Genomic DNA, 15593 nt, shown 5'->3' on the forward strand with positions numbered 1-15593 from the left:
TGCCGGTTCCGATCGGCTGTGGGGCCTACCTTACGATAATTGAACCAAAACAAAAAAAACAAAAAAACTGACAACGTTAAGAACAACCCCAATAATTTCGGCAGTGGGCGTCGAGTCCTGTTGTTTTTTCGCTTTCGTTCGTTTGCGGTGCCCGGTTAATTGGAGACGAGCTCCACGGGGTGATGTAGGACAGATGGCGTAAGTTAATGGAGAGGAGCTGGACCGACGCGCGTGCAACGGCAAATCGGGCAAACCGCTGATCTGGGCTCCGACCTCAGAATTGGGCCCACGAACCGTCGATTCGAAGGCAACGGCGTCGCGAGTAAAACTCATTGCGTTGCCATGAGTCGTGGGCTTTTTCGGGCATCCGACGTCGTTTACTAGCCCGAAATCCAGTTTTTGAAGTTTTTGGTAACTGTGTTATTTTCCTATTTTAATTCCTTCGTTAATCCTAGGCTTTCTAGGAGTATTTAATCATAGTGTGCCCCGATTGTCACGCTGCGCCACGGGGTCGTGATAAAACAAAGACATCCAGATGAATAAGATGACGGAAAGCAAACGCCCACGACAATTGAAACGTCAACAAGGCAAAAAAAGAAGGGATGCAACACGAGGACTTCCCGGGAGGTCACCCATTCTAGTACTACTCTCGCCCAAACTCGCTTAACTTCGGAGTTCTGATGGGATCCGGTGCATGTGAGTTGGTATGATCGCATCCGTTAGCTTATAACGCCTAAAAGTATATAAGCCACGTTTGAGCCATGCCATATGACCATGGGTTGGCTATCCAACGCCCCCCGCATGAAATGGCATGGCCTGTCAGGCCTTGTCGTCGCCACCCCTACCATGTGTCGCGCGCAGGCCTGCCGCACTGCCGGTTCCGATCGGCTGTGGGGCCTACCTTACGATAATTGAACCAAAACAAAAAAAACAAAAAAACTGACAACGTTAAGAACAACCCCAATAATTTCGGCAGTGGGCGTCGAGTCCTGCTGTTTTTTCGCTTTCGTTCGTTTGCGGTGCCCGGTTAATTGGAGACGAGCTCCACGGGGTGATGTAGGACAGATGGCGTAAGTTATTGGAGAGGAGCTGGACCAACGCGCGTGCAACGGCAAATCGGGCAAACCGCTGATCTGGGCTCCGACCTCAGAATTGGGCCCACGAACCGTCGATTCGAAGGCAACGGCGTCGCGAGCAAAACTCATTGCGTTGCCATGAGTCGTGGGCTTTTTCGGGCATCCGACGTCGTTAACTAGCCTGAAATCCAGTTTTTGAAGTTTTTGGTAACTGTGTTATTTTCCTATTTTAATTCCTTCGTTAATCCTAGGCTTTCTAGGAGTATTTAATCATAGTGTGCCCCGATTGTCACGCTGCGCCAAGGGGTCGTGATAAAACAAAGACATCCAGATGAATAAGATGACGGAAAGCAAACGCCCACGACAATTGAAACGTCAACAAGGCAAAAAAAGAAGGGATGCAACACGAGGACTTCCCGGGAGGACACCCATTCTAGTACTACTCTCGCCCAAACTCGCTTAACTTCGGAGTTCTGATGGGATCCGGTGCATTTGAGTTGGTATGATCGCATCCGTTAGCTTATAACGCCTAAAAGTATATAAGCCACGTTTGAGCCATGCCATATGACCATGGGTTGGATATCCAACGCCCCCCGCATGAAATGGCATGGCCTGTCAAGCCTTGTCGTCGCCACCCCTACCACGTGTCGCGCGCAAGCCTGCCGAACTGCCGGTTCCGATCAGCTGTGGGGCCTACCTTACGATAATTGAACCAAAACAAAAAAACAAAAAAACTGACAACGTTAAGAACAACCCCAATAATTTCGGCAGTGGGCGTCGAGTCCTGCTGTTTTTTCACTTTCGTTCGTTTGCGGTGCCCGGTTAATTGGAGACGAGCTCCACGGGGTGATGTAGGACAGATGGCGTAAGTTATTGGAGAGGAGCTGGACCGACGCGCGTGCAACGGCAAATCGGGCAAACCGCTGATCTGGGCTCCGACCTCAGAATTGGGCCCACGAACCGTCGATTCGAAGGCAACGGCGTCGCGAGCAAAACTCATAGCTTTGCCATGAGTCGTGGGCTTTTTCGGGCATCCGACGTCGTTTACTAGCCCGAAATCCAGTTTTTGAAGTTTTTGGTAACTGTGTTATTTTCCTATTTTAATTCCTTCGTTAATCCTAGGCTTTCTAGGAGTATTTAATCATAGTGTGCCCCGATTGTCACGCTGCGCCAGGGGGTCGTGATAAAACAAAGACATCCAGATGAATAAGATGACGGAAAGCAAACGCCCACGACAATTGAAACGTCAACAAGGCAAAAAAAGAAGGGATGCAACACGAGGACTTCCCGGGAGGTCACCCATCCTAGTACTACTCTCGCCCAAACTCGCTTAACTTCGGAGTTCTGATGGGATCCGGTGCATGTGAGTTGGTATGATCGCATCCGTTAGCTTATAACGCCTAAAAGTATATAAGCCACGTTTGAGCCATGCCATATGACCATGGGTTGGCTATCCAACGCCCCCCGCATGAAATGGCATGGCCTGTCAAGCCTTGTCGTCGCCACCCCTACCACGTGTCGCGCGCAGGCCTGCCGAACTGCCGGTTCCGATCGGCTGTGGGGCCTACCTTACGATAATTGAACCAAAACAAAAAAAACAAAAAAACTGACAACGTTAAGAACAACCCCAATAATTTCGGCAGTGGGCGTCGAGTCCAGCTGTTTTTTCGCTTTCGTTCGTTTGCGGTGCCCGGTTAATTGGAGACGAGCTCCACGGGGTGATGTAGGACAGATGGCGTAAGTTATTGGAGAGGAGCTGGACCGACGCGCGTGCAACGGCAAATCGGGCAAACCGGTGATCTGGGCTCCGACCTCAGAATTGGGCCCACGAACCGTCGATTCGAAGGCAACGGCGTCGCGAGTAAAACTCATTGCGCTGCCACGAGTCGTGGGCTTTTTCGGGCATCCGACGTCGTTTACTAGCCCGAAATCCAGTTTTTGAAGTCTTTGGTAACTGTATTATTTTCCTATTTTAATTCCTTCGTTAATCCTAGGCTTTCTAGGAGTATTTAATCATAGTGTGCCCCGATTGTCACGCTGCGCCAAGGGGTCGTGATAAAACAAAGACATCCAGATGAATAAGATGACGGAAAGCAAACGCCCACGACAATTGAAACGTCAACAAGGCAAAAAAAGAAGGGATGCAACACGAGGACTTCCCAGGAGGTCACCCATCCTAGTACTACTCTCGCCCAAACTCGCTTAACTTCGGAGTTCTGATGGGATCCGGTGCATGTGAGTTGGTATGATCGCATCCGTTAGCTTCTAACGCCTAAAAGTATATAAGCCACGTTTGAGCCATGCCATATGACCATGGGTTGGCTATCCAACGCCCCCCGCATGAAATGGCATGGCCTGTCAAGCCTTGTCGTCGCCACCCCTACCACGTGTCGCGCGCAGGCCTGCCGAACTACCGGTTCCGATCGGCTGTGGGGCCTACCTTACGATAATTGAACCAAAACAAAAAAAACAAAAAAACTGACAACGTTAAGAACAACCCCAATAATTTCGGCAGTGGGCGTCGAGTCCTGCTGTTTTTTCGCTTTCGTTCGTTTGCGGTGCCCGGTTAATTGGAGACGAGCTCCACGGGGTGATGTAGGACAGATGGCGTAAGTTATTGGAGAGGAGCTGGACCGACGCGCGTGCAACGGCAAATCGGGCAAACCGCTGATCTGGGCTCCGACCTCAGAATTGGGCCCACGAACCGTCGATTCGGAGGCAACGGCGTCGCGAGTAAAACTCATTGCGTTGCCATGAGTCGTGGGCTTTTTCGGGCATCCGACGTCGTTTACTAGCCCGAAATCCAGTTTTTGAAGTTTTTGGTAACTGTGTTATTTTCCTATTTTAATTCCTTCGTTAATCCTAGGCTTTCTAGGAGTATTTAATCATAGTGTGCCCCGATTGTCACGCTGCGCCAAGGGGTCGTGATAAAACAAAGACATCCAGATGAATAAGATGACGGAAAGCAAACGCCCACGACAATTGAAACGTCAACAAGGCAAAAAAAGAAGGGATTCAACACGAGGACTTCCCAGGAGGTCACCCATCCTAGTACTACTCTCGCCCAAACTCGCTTAACTTCGGAGTTCTGATGGGATCCGTTGCATGTGAGTTGGTATGATCGCATCCGTTAGCTTATAACGCCTAAAAGTATATAAGCCACGTTTGAGCCATGCCATATGACCATGGGTTGGCTATCCAACGCCCCCCGCATGAAATGGCATGGCCTGTCAAGCCTTGTCGTCGCCACCCCTACCACGTGTCGCGCGCAGGCCTGCCGAACTGCCGGTTCCGATCGGCTGTGGGGCCTACCTTACGATAATTGAACCAAAACAAAAAAAAACAAAAAAACTGACAACGTTAAGAACAACCCCAATAATTTCGGCAGTGGGCGTCGAGTCCTGCTGTTTTTTCGCTTTCGTTCGTTTGCGGTGCCCGGTTAATTGGAGACGAGCTCCACGGGGTGATGTAGGACAGATGGCGTAAGTTATTGGAGAGGAGCTGGACCGACGCGCGTGCAACGGCAAATCGGGCAAACCGCTGATCTGGGCTCCGACCTCAGAATTGGGCCCACGAACCGTCGATTCGGAGGCAACGGCGTCGCGAGTAAAACTCATTGCGTTGCCATGAGTCGTGGGCTTTTTCGGGCATCCGACGTCGTTTACTAGCCCGAAATCCAGTTTTTGAAGTTTTTGGTAACTGTGTTATTTTCCTATTTTAATTCCTTCGTTAATCCTAGGCTTTCTAGGAGTATTTAATCATAGTGTGCCCCGATTGTCACGCTGCGCCAAGGGGTCGTGATAAAACAAAGACATCCAGATGAATAAGATGACGGAAAGCAAACGCCCACGACAATTGAAACGTCAACAAGGCAAAAAAAGAAGGGATGCAACACGAGGACTTCCCAGGAGGTCACCCATCCTAGTACTACTCTCGCCCAAACTCGCTTAACTTCGGAGTTCTGATGGGATCCGGTGCATGTAAGTTGGTATGATCGCATCCGTTAGCTTATAACGCCTAAAAGTATATAAGCCACGTTTGAGCCATGCCATATGACCATGGGTTGGCTATCCAACGCCCCCCGCATGAAATGGCATGGCCTGTCAGGCCTTGTCGTCGCCACCCCTACCATGTGTCGCGCGCATTCCTGCCGAACTGCCGGTTCCGATCGGCTGTGGGGCCTACCTTACGATAATTGAACCAAAACCAAAAAAAACAAAAAAACTGACAACGTTAAGAACAACCCCAATAATTTCGGCAGTGGGCGTCGAGTCCTGTTGTTTTTTCGCTTTCGTTCATTTGCGGTGCCCGGTTAATTGGAGACGAGCTCCACGGGGTGATGTAGGACAGATGGCGTAAGTTATTGGAGAGGAGCTGGACCGACGCGCGTGCAACGGCAAATTGGGCAAACCGCTGATCTGGGCTCCGACCTCAGAATTGGGCCCACGAACCGTCGATTCGAAGGCAAAGGCGTCGCGAGTAAAACTCATTGCGTTGCCATGAGTCGTGGACTTTTTCGGGCATCCGACGTCGTTTACTAGCCCGAAATCCAGTTTTTGAAGTTTTTGGTAACTGTGTTATTTTCCTATTTTAATTCCTTCGTTAATCCTAGGCTTTCTAGGAGTATTTAATCATAGTGTGCCCCGATTGTCACGCTGCGCCACGGGGTCGTGATAAAACAAAGACATCCAGATGAATAAGATGACGGAAAGCAAACGCTCACGACAATTGAAACGTCAACAAGGCAAAAAAAGAAGGGATGCAACACGAGGACTTCCCAGGAGGTCACCCATCCTAGTACTACTCTCGCCCAAACTCGCTTAACTTCGGAGTTCTGATGGGATCCGGTGCATGTAAGTTGGTATGATCGCATCCGTTAGCTTATAACGCCTAAAAGTATATAAGCCACGTTTGAGCCATGCCATATGACCATGGGTTGGCTATCCAACGCCCCCCGCATGAAATGGCATGGCCTGTCAGGCCTTGTCGTCGCCACCCCTACCATGTGTCGCGCGCATTCCTGCCGAACTGCCGGTTCCGATCGGCTGTGGGGCCTACCTTACGATAATTGAACCAAAACCAAAAAAAACAAAAAAACTGACAACGTTAAGAACAACCCCAATAATTTCGGCAGTGGGCGTCGAGTCCTGTTGTTTTTTCGCTTTCGTTCATTTGCGGTGCCCGGTTAATTGGAGACGAGCTCCACGGGGTGATGTAGGACAGATGGCGTAAGTTATTGGAGAGGAGCTGGACCGACGCGCGTGCAACGGCAAATCGGGCAAACCGCTGATCTGGGCTCCGACCTCAGAATTGGGCCCCCGAACCGTCGATTCGAAGGCAAAGGCGTCGCGAGTAAAACTCATTGCGTTGCCATGAGTCGTGGACTTTTTCGGGCATCCGACGTCGTTTACTAGCCCGAAATCCAGTTTTTGAAGTTTTTGGTAACTGTGTTATTTTCCTATTTTAATTCCTTCGTTAATCCTAGGCTTTCTAGGAGTATTTAATCATAGTGTGCCCCGATTGTCACGCTGCGCCACGGGGTCGTGATAAAACAAAGACATCCAGATGAATAAGATGACGGAAAGCAAACGCTCACGACAATTGAAACGTCAACAAGGCAAAAAAAGAAGGGATGCAACACGAGGACTTCCCAGGAGGTCACCCATCCTAGTACTACTCTCGCCCAAACTCGCTTAACTTCGGAGTTCTGATGGGATCCGGTGCAAGTGAGTTGGTATGATCGCATCCGTTAGCTTATAACGCCTAAAAGTATATAAGCCACGTTTGAGCCATGCCATATGACCATGGGTTGGCTATCCAACGCCCCCCGCATGAAATGGCATGGCCTGTCAGGCCTTGTCGTCGCAACCCCTACCATGTGTCGCGCGCATTCCTGCCGAACTGCCGGTTCCGATCGGCTGTGGGGCCTACCTTACGATAATTGAACCAAAACCAAAAAAAACAAAAAAACTGACAACGTTAAGAACAACCCCAATAATTTCGGCAGTGGGCGTCGAGTCCTGTTGTTTTTTCGCTTTCGTTCATTTGCGGTGCCCGGTTAATTGGAGACGAGCTCCACGGGGTGATGTAGGACAGATGGCGTAAGTTATTGGAGAGGAGCTGGACCGACGCGCGTGCAACGGCAAATCGGGCAAACCGCTGATCTGGGCTCCGACCTCAGAATTGGGCCCACGAACCGTCGATTCGAAGGCAAAGGCGTCGCGAGTAAAACTCATTGCGTTGCCATGAGTCGTGGACTTTTTCGGGCATCCGACGTCGTTTACTAGCCCGAAATCCAGTTTTTGAAGTTTTTGGTAACTGTGTTATTTTCCTATTTTAATTCCTTCGTTAATCCTAGGCTTTCTAGGAGTATTTAATCATAGTGTGCCCCGATTGTCACGCTGCGCCACGGGGTCGTGATAAAACAAAGACATCCAGATGAATAAGATGACGGAAAGCAAACGCTCACGACAATTGAAACGTCAACAAGGCAAAAAAAGAAGGGATGCAACACGAGGACTTCCCAGGAGGTCACCCATCCTAGTACTACTCTCGCCCAAACTCGCTTAACTTCGGAGTTCTGATGGGATCCGGTGCATGTGAGTTGGTATGATCGCATCCGTTAGCTTATAACGCCTAAAAGTATATAAGCCACGTTTGAGCCATGCCATATGACCATGGGTTGGCTATCCAACGCCCCCCGCATGAAATGGCATGGCCTGTCAGGCCTTGTCGTCGCCACCCCTACCATGTGTCGCGCGCATTCCTGCCGAACTGCCGGTTCCGATCGGCTGTGGGGCCTACCTTACGATAATTGAACCAAAACCAAAAAAAACAAAAAAACTGACAACGTTAAGAACAACCCCAATAATTTCGGCAGTGGGCGTCGAGTCCTGTTGTTTTTTCGCTTTCGTTCATTTGCGGTGCCCGGTTAATTGGAGACGAGCTCCACGGGGTGATGTAGGACAGATGGCGTAAGTTATTGGAGAGGAGCTGGACCGACGCCCGTGCAACGGCAAATCGGGCAAACCGCTGATCTGGGCTCCGACCTCAGAATTGGGCCCCCGAACCGTCGATTCGAAGGCAAAGGCGTCGCGAGTAAAACTCATTGCGTTGCCATGAGTCGTGGACTTTTTCGGGCATCCGACGTCGTTTACTAGCCCGAAATCCAGTTTTTGAAGTTTTTGGTAACTGTGTTATTTTCCTATTTTAATTCCTTCGTTAATCCTAGGCTTTCTAGGAGTATTTAATCATAGTGTGCCCCGATTGTCACGCTGCGCCACGGGGTCGTGATAAAACAAAGACATCCAGATGAATAAGATGACGGAAAGCAAACGCTCACGACAATTGAAACGTCAACAAGGCAAAAAAAGAAGGGATGCAACACGAGGACTTCCCAGGAGGTCACCCATCCTAGTACTACTCTCGCCCAAACTCGCTTAACTTCGGAGTTCTGATGGGATCCGGTGCAAGTGAGTTGGTATGATCGCATCCGTTAGCTTATAACGCCTAAAAGTATATAAGCCACGTTTGAGCCATGCCATATGACCATGGGTTGGCTATCCAACGCCCCCCGCATGAAATGGCATGGCCTGTCAGGCCTTGTCGTCGCAACCCCTACCATGTGTCGCGCGCATTCCTGCCGAACTGCCGGTTCCGATCGGCTGTGGGGCCTACCTTACGATAATTGAACCAAAACCAAAAAAAACAAAAAAACTGACAACGTTAAGAACAACCCCAATAATTTCGGCAGTGGGCGTCGAGTCCTGTTGTTTTTTCGCTTTCGTTCATTTGCGGTGCCCGGTTAATTGGAGACGAGCTCCACGGGGTGATTTAGGACAGATGGCGTAAGTTATTGGAGAGGAGCTGGACCGACGCGCGTGCAACGGCAAATCGGGCAAACCGCTGATCTGGGCTCCGACCTCAGAATTGGGCCCACGAACCGTCGATTCGAAGGCAACGGCGTCGCGAGTAAAACTCATTGCGTTGCCATGAGTCGTGGACTTTTTCGGGCATCCGACGTCATTTACTAGCCCGAAATCCAGTTTTTGAAGTTTTTGGTAACTGTGTTATTTTCCTATTTTAATTCCTTCGTTAATCCTAGGCTTTCTAGGAGTATTTAATCATAGTGTGCCCCGATTGTCACGCTGCGCCACGGGGTCGTGATAAAACAAAGACATCCAGATGAATAAGAGGACGGAATGCAAACGCCCACGACAATTGAAACGTCCACAAGGCAAAAAAAGAAGGGATGCAACACGAGGACTTCCCAGGAGGTCACCCATCCTAGTACTACTCTCGCCAAAACTGACAACGTTAAGAACAACCCCAATAATTTCGGCAGTGGGCGTCGAGTCCTGCTGTTTTTTCGCTTTCGTTCGTTTGCGGTGCCCGGTTAATTGGAGACGAGCTCCACGGGGTGATGTAGGACAGATGGCGTAAGTTATTGGAGAGGAGCTGGACCGACGCGCGTGCAACGGCAAATCGGGCAAACCGCTGATCTGGGCTCCGACCTCAGCATTGGGCCCACGAACCGTCGATTCGAAGGCAACGGCGTCGCGAGTAAAACTCATTGCGTTGCCATGAGTCGTGGGCTTTTTCGGGCATCCGACGTCGTTTACTAGCCCGAAATCCAGTTTTTGAAGTTTTTGGTAACTGTGTTATTTTCCTATTTTAATTCCTTCGTTAATCCTAGGCTTTCTAGGAGTATTTAATCATAGTGTGCCCCGATTGTCACGCTGCGCCAAGGGGTCGTGATAAAACAAAGACATCCAGATGAATAAGATGACGGAAAGCAAACGCCCACGATAATTGAAACGTCAACAAGGTAAAAAAAGAAGGGATGCAACACGAGGACTTCCCAGGAGGTCACCCATCCTAGTACTACTCTCGCCCAGACTCGCTTAACTTCGAAGTTCTGATGAGATCCGGTGCATGTGAGTTGGTATGATCGCATCCGTTAGCTTATAACACCTAAAAGTATATAAGCCACGTTTGAGCCATGCCATATGACCATGGGTTGGCTATCCAACGCCCCCCGCATGAAATGGCATGGCCTGTCAAGCCTTGTCGTCGCCACCCCTACCACGTGTCGCGCGCAGGCCTGCCGAACTGCCGGTTCCGATCGGCTGTGGGGCCTACCTTACGATAATTGAACCAAAACAAAAAAAACAAAAAAACTGACAACGTTAAGAACAACCCCAATAATTTCGGCAGTGGGCGTCGAGTCCTGCTGTTTTTTCGCTTTCGTTCGTTTGCGGTGCCCGGTTAATTGGAGACGACCTCCACGGGGTGATGTAGGACAGATGGCGTAAGTTATTGGAGAGGAGCTGGACCGACGCGCGTGCAACGGCAAATCGGGCAAACCGCTGATCTGGGCTCCGACCTCAGAATTGGGCCCACGAACCGTCGATTCGAAGGCAACGGCGTCGCGAGTAAAACTCATTGCGCTGCCATGAGTCGTGGGCTTTTTCGGGCATCCGACGTCGTTTACTAGCCCGAAATCCAGTTTTTGAAGTTTTTGGTAACTGTGTTATTTTCCTATTTTAATTCCTTCGTTAATCCTAGGCTTTCTAGGAGTATTTAATCATAGTGTGCCCCGATTGTCACGCTGCGCCAAGGGGTCGTGATAAAACAAAGACATCCAGATGAATAAGATGACGGAAAGCAAACGCCCACGACAATTGAAACGTCAACAAGGCAAAAAAAGAAGGGATGCAACACGAGGACTTCCCAGGAGGTCACCCATCCTAGTACTACTCTCGCCAAAACTGACAACGTTAAGAACAACCCCAATAATTTCGGCAGTGGGCGTCGAGTCCTGCTGTTTTTTCTCTTTCGTTCGTTTGCGGTGCCCGGTTAATTGGAGACGAGCTCCACGGGGTGATGTAGGACAGATGGCGTAAGTTATTGGAGAGGAGCTGGACCGACGCGCGTGCAACGGCAAATCGGGCAAACCGCTGATCTGGGCTCCGACCTCAGAATTGGGCCCACGAACCGTCGATTCGAAGGCAACGGCGTCGCGAGTAAAACTCATTGCCTTGCCATGAGTCGTGGGCTTTTTCGGGCATCCGACGTCGTTTACTAGCCCGAAATCCAGTTTTTGAAGTTTTTGGTAACTGTGTTATTTTCCTATTTTAATTCCTTCGTTAATCCTAGGCTTTCTAGGAGTATTTAATCATAGTGTGCCCCGATTGTCACGCTGCGCCAAGGGGTCGTGATAAAACAAAGACATCCAGATGAATAAGATGACGGAAAGCAAACGCCCACGACAATTGAAACGTCAACAAGGCAAAAAAAGAAGGGATGCAACACGAGGACTTCCCAGGAGGTCACCCATCCTAGTACTACTCTCGCCAAAACTGACAACGTTAAGAACAACCCCAATAATTTCGGCAGTGGGCGTCGAGTCCTGCTGTTTTTTCGCTTTCGTTCGTTTGCGGTGCCCGGTTAATTGGAGACGAGCTCCACGGGGTGATGTAGGACAGATGGCGTAAGTTATTGGAGAGGAGCTGGACCGACGCGCGTGCAACGGCAAATCGGGCAAACCGCTGATCTGGGCTCCGACCTCAGAATTGGGCCCACGAACCGTCGATTCGAAGGCAACGGCGTCGCGAGTAAAACTCATTGCGCTGCCATGAGTCGTGGGCTTTTTCGGGCATCCGACGTCGTTTACTAGCCCGAAATCCAGTTTTTGAAGTTTTTGGTAACTGTGTTATTTTCCTATTTTAATTCCTTCGTTAATCCTAGGCTTTCTAGGAGTATTTAATCATAGTGTGCCCCGATTGTCACGCTGCGCCAAGGGGTCGTGATAAAACAAAGACATCCAGATGAATAAGATGACGGAAAGAAAACGCCCACGACAATTGAAACGTCAACAAGGCAAAAAAAGAATTGATGCAACACGAGGACTTCCCAGGAGGTCACCCATCCCAGTACTACTCTCGCCAAAACTGACAACGTTAAGAACAACCCCAATAATTTCGGCAGTGGGCGTCGAGTCCTGCTGTTTTTTCGCTTTCGTTCGTTTGCGGTGCCCGGTTAATTGGAGACGAGCTCCACGGGGTGATGTAGGACAGATGGCGTAAGTTATTGGAGAGGAGCTGGACCGACGCGCGTGCAACGGCAAATCGGGCAAACCGCTGATCTGGGCTCCGACCTCAGAATTGGGCCCACGAACCGTTGATTCGAAGGCAACGGCGTCGCGAGTAAAACTCATTGCGCTGCCATGAGTCGTGGGCTTTTTCGGGCATCCGACGTCGTTTACTAGCCCGAAATCCAGTTTTTGAAGTTTTTGGTAACTGTGTTATTTTCCTATTTTAATTCCTTCGTTAATCCTAGGCTTTCTAAGAGTATTTAATCATAGTGTGCCCCGATTGTCACGCTGCGCCAAGGGGTCGTGATAAAACAAAGACATCCAGATGAATAAGATGACGGAAAGCAAACGCCCACGACAATTGAAACGTCAACAAGGCAAAAAAAGAAGGGATGCAACACGAGGACTTCCCAGGAGGTCACCCATCCTAGTACTACTCTCGCCAAAACTGACAACGTTAAGAACAACCCCAATAATTTCGGCAGTGGGCGTCGAGTCCTGCTGTTTTTTCGCTTTCGTTCGTTTGCGGTGCCCGGTTAATTGGAGACGAGCTCCACGGGGTGATGTAGGACAGATGGCGTAAGTTATTGGAGAGGAGCTGGACCGACGCGCGTGCAACGGCAAATCGGGCAAACCGCTGATCTGGGCTCCGACCTCAGAATTGGGCCCACGAACCGTCGATTCGAAGGCAACGGCGTCGCGAGTAAAACTCATTGCGTTGCCTTGAGTCGTGGGCTTTTTCGGGCATCCGACGTCGTTTACTAGCCCGAAATCCAGTTTTTGTAGTTTTTGGTAACTGTGTTATTTTCCTATTTTAATTCCTTCGTTAATCCTAGGCTTTCTAGGAGTATTTAATCATAGTGTGCCCCGATTGTCACGCTGCGCCAAGGGGTCGTGATAAAACAAAGACATCCAGATGAATAAGATGACGGAAAGCAAACGCCCACGACAATTGAAACGTCAACAAGGCAAAAAAAGAAGGGATGCAACACGAGGACTTCCCAGGAGGTCACCCATCCTAGTACTACTCTCGCCAAAACTGACAACGTTAAGAACAACCCCAATAATTTCGGCAGTGGGCGTCGAGTCCTGCTGTTTTTTCTCTTTCGTTCGTTTGCGGTGCCCGGTTAATTGGAGACGAGCTCCACGGGGTGATGTAGGACAGATGGCGTAAGTTATTGGAGAGGAGCTGGACCGACGCGCGTGCAACGGCAAATCGGGCAAACCGCTGATCTGGGCTCCGACCTCAGAATTGGGCCCACGAACCGTCGATTCGAAGGCAACGGCGTCGCGAGTAAAACTCATTGCGCTGCCATGAGTCGTGGGCTTTTTCGGGCATCCGACGTCGTTTACTAGCCCGAAATCCAGTTTTTGAAGTTTTTGGTAACTGTGTTATTTTCCTATTTTAATTCCTTCGTTAATCCTAGGCTTTCTAGGAGTATTTAATCATAGTGTGCCCCGATTGTCACGCTGCGCCAAGGGGTCGTGATAAAACAAAGACATCCAGATGAATAAGATGACGGAAAGAAAACGCCCACGACAATTGAAACGTCAACAAGGCAAAAAAAGAATTGATGCAACACGAGGACTTCCCAGGAGGTCACCCATCCCAGTACTACTCTCGCCAAAACTGACAACGTTAAGAACAACCCCAATAATTTCGGCAGTGGGCGTCGAGTCCTGCTGTTTTTTCGCTTTCGTTCGTTTGCGGTGCCCGGTTAATTGGAGACGAGCTCCACGGGGTGATGTAGGGCAGATGGCGTAAGTTATTGGAGAGGAGCTGGACCGACGCGCGTGCAACGGCAAATCGGGCAAACCGCTGATCTGGGCTCCGACCTCAGAATTGGGCCCACGAACCGTCGATTCGAAGGCAACGGCGTCGCGAGTAAAACTCATTGCGTTGCCATGAGTCGTGGGCTTTTTCGGGCATCCGACGTCGTTTACTAGCCCGAAATCCAGTTTTTGAAGTTTTTGGTAACTGTGTTATTTTCCTATTTTAATTCCTTCGTTAATCCTAGGCTTTCTAGGAGTATTTAATCATAGTGTGCCCCGATTGTCACGCTGCGCCAAGGGGTCGTGATAAAACAAAGACATCCAGATGAATAAGATGACGGAAAGCAAACGCCCACGACAATTGAAACGTCAACAAGGCAAAAAAAGAAGGGATGCAACACGAGGACTTCCCAGGAGGTCACCCATCCTAGTACTACTCTCGCCAAAACTGACAACGTTAAGAACAACCCCAATAATTTCGGCAGTGGGCGTCGAGTCCTGCTGTTTTTTCGCTTTCGTTCGTTTGCGGTGCCCGGTTAATTGGAGACGAGCTCCACGGGGTGATGTAGGACAGATGGCGTAAGTTATTGGAGAGGAGCTGGACCGACGCGCGTGCAACGGCAAATCGGGCAAACCGCTGATCTGGGCTCCGACCTCAGAATTGGGCCCACGATACGTCGATTCGAAGGCAACGGCGTCGCGAGTAAAACTCATTGCGTTGCCTTGAGTCGTGGGCTTTTTCGGGCATCCGACGTCGTTTACTAGCCCGAAATCCAGTTTTTGAAGTTTTTGGTAACTGTGTTATTTTCCTATTTTAATTCCTTCGTTAATCCTAGGCTTTCTAGGAGTATTTATTCATAGTGTGCCCCGATTGTCACGCTGCGCCAAGGGGTCGTGATAAAACAAAGACATCCAGATGAATAAGATGACGGAAAGAAAACGCCCACGACAATTGAAACGTCAACAAGGCAAAAAAAGAATTGATGCAACACGAGGACTTCCCAGGAGGTCACCCATCCCAGTACTACTCTCCCCAAAACTGACAACGTTAAGAACAACCCCAATAATTTCGGCAGTGGGCGTCGAGTCCTGCTTTTTTTTCGCTTTCGTTCGTTTGCGGTGCCCGGTTAATTGGAGACGAGCTCCACGGGGTGATGTAGGACAGATGGCGTAAGTTATTGGAGAGGAGCTGGACCGACGCGCGTGCAACGGCAAATCGGGCAAACCGCTGATCTGGGCTCCGACCTCAGAATTGGGCCCACGAACCGTCGATTCGAAAGCAACGGCGTCGCGAGTAAAACTCATTGCGTTGCCCTGAGTCGTGGGCTTTTCCGGTCATCCGACGTCGTTTACTAGCCCGAAATCCAGTTTTTGAAGTTTTTGGTAACTGTGTTATTTTCCTATTTTAATTCCTTCGTTAATCCTAGGCTTTCTAGGAGTATTTAATCATAGTGTGCCCCGATTGTCACGCTGCGCCAAGGGGTCGTGATAAAAGAAAGACATCCAGATGAATAAGATGACGGAAAGCAAACGCCCACGACAATTGAAACGTCAACAAGGCAAAAAAAGAAGGGATGCAACACGAGGACTTCCCAGGAGGTCACCCATCCTAGTACTACTCTCGCCAAAACTGACAACGTTAAGAACAA

At 49.7% G+C, this 15593-nt stretch overlaps 11 non-coding genes across 11 annotated transcripts; all 11 read right to left on the reverse strand.

The window, feature by feature from the left end:
• Window positions 1–599: 599 nt before the first annotated feature.
• Window positions 600–718, reverse strand: LOC148292042 (5S ribosomal RNA). The gene has a single exon (XR_015826784.1). It is a non-coding gene; the product is annotated as a 5S ribosomal RNA (ribosomal RNA).
• Window positions 719–1471: 753 nt separating this feature from the next.
• Window positions 1472–1590, reverse strand: LOC148292043 (5S ribosomal RNA). Its single transcript, XR_015826768.1, has one exon. It is a non-coding gene; the product is annotated as a 5S ribosomal RNA (ribosomal RNA).
• Window positions 1591–2342: 752 nt separating this feature from the next.
• Window positions 2343–2461, reverse strand: LOC148292044 (5S ribosomal RNA). Its single transcript, XR_015826672.1, has one exon. It is a non-coding gene; the product is annotated as a 5S ribosomal RNA (ribosomal RNA).
• A 753-nt stretch (window positions 2462–3214) lies between these two features.
• LOC148292045 (5S ribosomal RNA) lies at window positions 3215–3333 on the reverse strand. Its single transcript, XR_015827497.1, has one exon. It is a non-coding gene; the product is annotated as a 5S ribosomal RNA (ribosomal RNA).
• Window positions 3334–4086: 753 nt separating this feature from the next.
• Window positions 4087–4205, reverse strand: LOC148292046 (5S ribosomal RNA). Its single transcript, XR_015827102.1, has one exon. It is a non-coding gene; the product is annotated as a 5S ribosomal RNA (ribosomal RNA).
• Window positions 4206–4959: 754 nt separating this feature from the next.
• Window positions 4960–5078, reverse strand: LOC148292047 (5S ribosomal RNA). The gene has a single exon (XR_015827674.1). It is a non-coding gene; the product is annotated as a 5S ribosomal RNA (ribosomal RNA).
• A 754-nt stretch (window positions 5079–5832) lies between these two features.
• LOC148292048 (5S ribosomal RNA) lies at window positions 5833–5951 on the reverse strand. The gene has a single exon (XR_015827675.1). It is a non-coding gene; the product is annotated as a 5S ribosomal RNA (ribosomal RNA).
• Window positions 5952–6705: 754 nt separating this feature from the next.
• On the reverse strand, window positions 6706–6824 carry LOC148292049 (5S ribosomal RNA). The gene has a single exon (XR_015827689.1). It is a non-coding gene; the product is annotated as a 5S ribosomal RNA (ribosomal RNA).
• A 754-nt stretch (window positions 6825–7578) lies between these two features.
• On the reverse strand, window positions 7579–7697 carry LOC148292050 (5S ribosomal RNA). The gene has a single exon (XR_015827499.1). It is a non-coding gene; the product is annotated as a 5S ribosomal RNA (ribosomal RNA).
• Window positions 7698–8451: 754 nt separating this feature from the next.
• Window positions 8452–8570, reverse strand: LOC148292051 (5S ribosomal RNA). Its single transcript, XR_015827690.1, has one exon. It is a non-coding gene; the product is annotated as a 5S ribosomal RNA (ribosomal RNA).
• A 1345-nt stretch (window positions 8571–9915) lies between these two features.
• Window positions 9916–10034, reverse strand: LOC148292052 (5S ribosomal RNA). Its single transcript, XR_015826978.1, has one exon. It is a non-coding gene; the product is annotated as a 5S ribosomal RNA (ribosomal RNA).
• Between the last annotated feature and the right edge of the window lie 5559 nt (window positions 10035–15593).

This window comes from Prunus avium, chromosome 8, assembly GCF_965620075.1.
Source record: "Prunus avium chromosome 8, drPruAviu1.hap1.1, whole genome shotgun sequence".
In the NCBI taxonomy this organism is placed as follows: Eukaryota; Viridiplantae; Streptophyta; class Magnoliopsida; order Rosales; family Rosaceae; genus Prunus; species Prunus avium.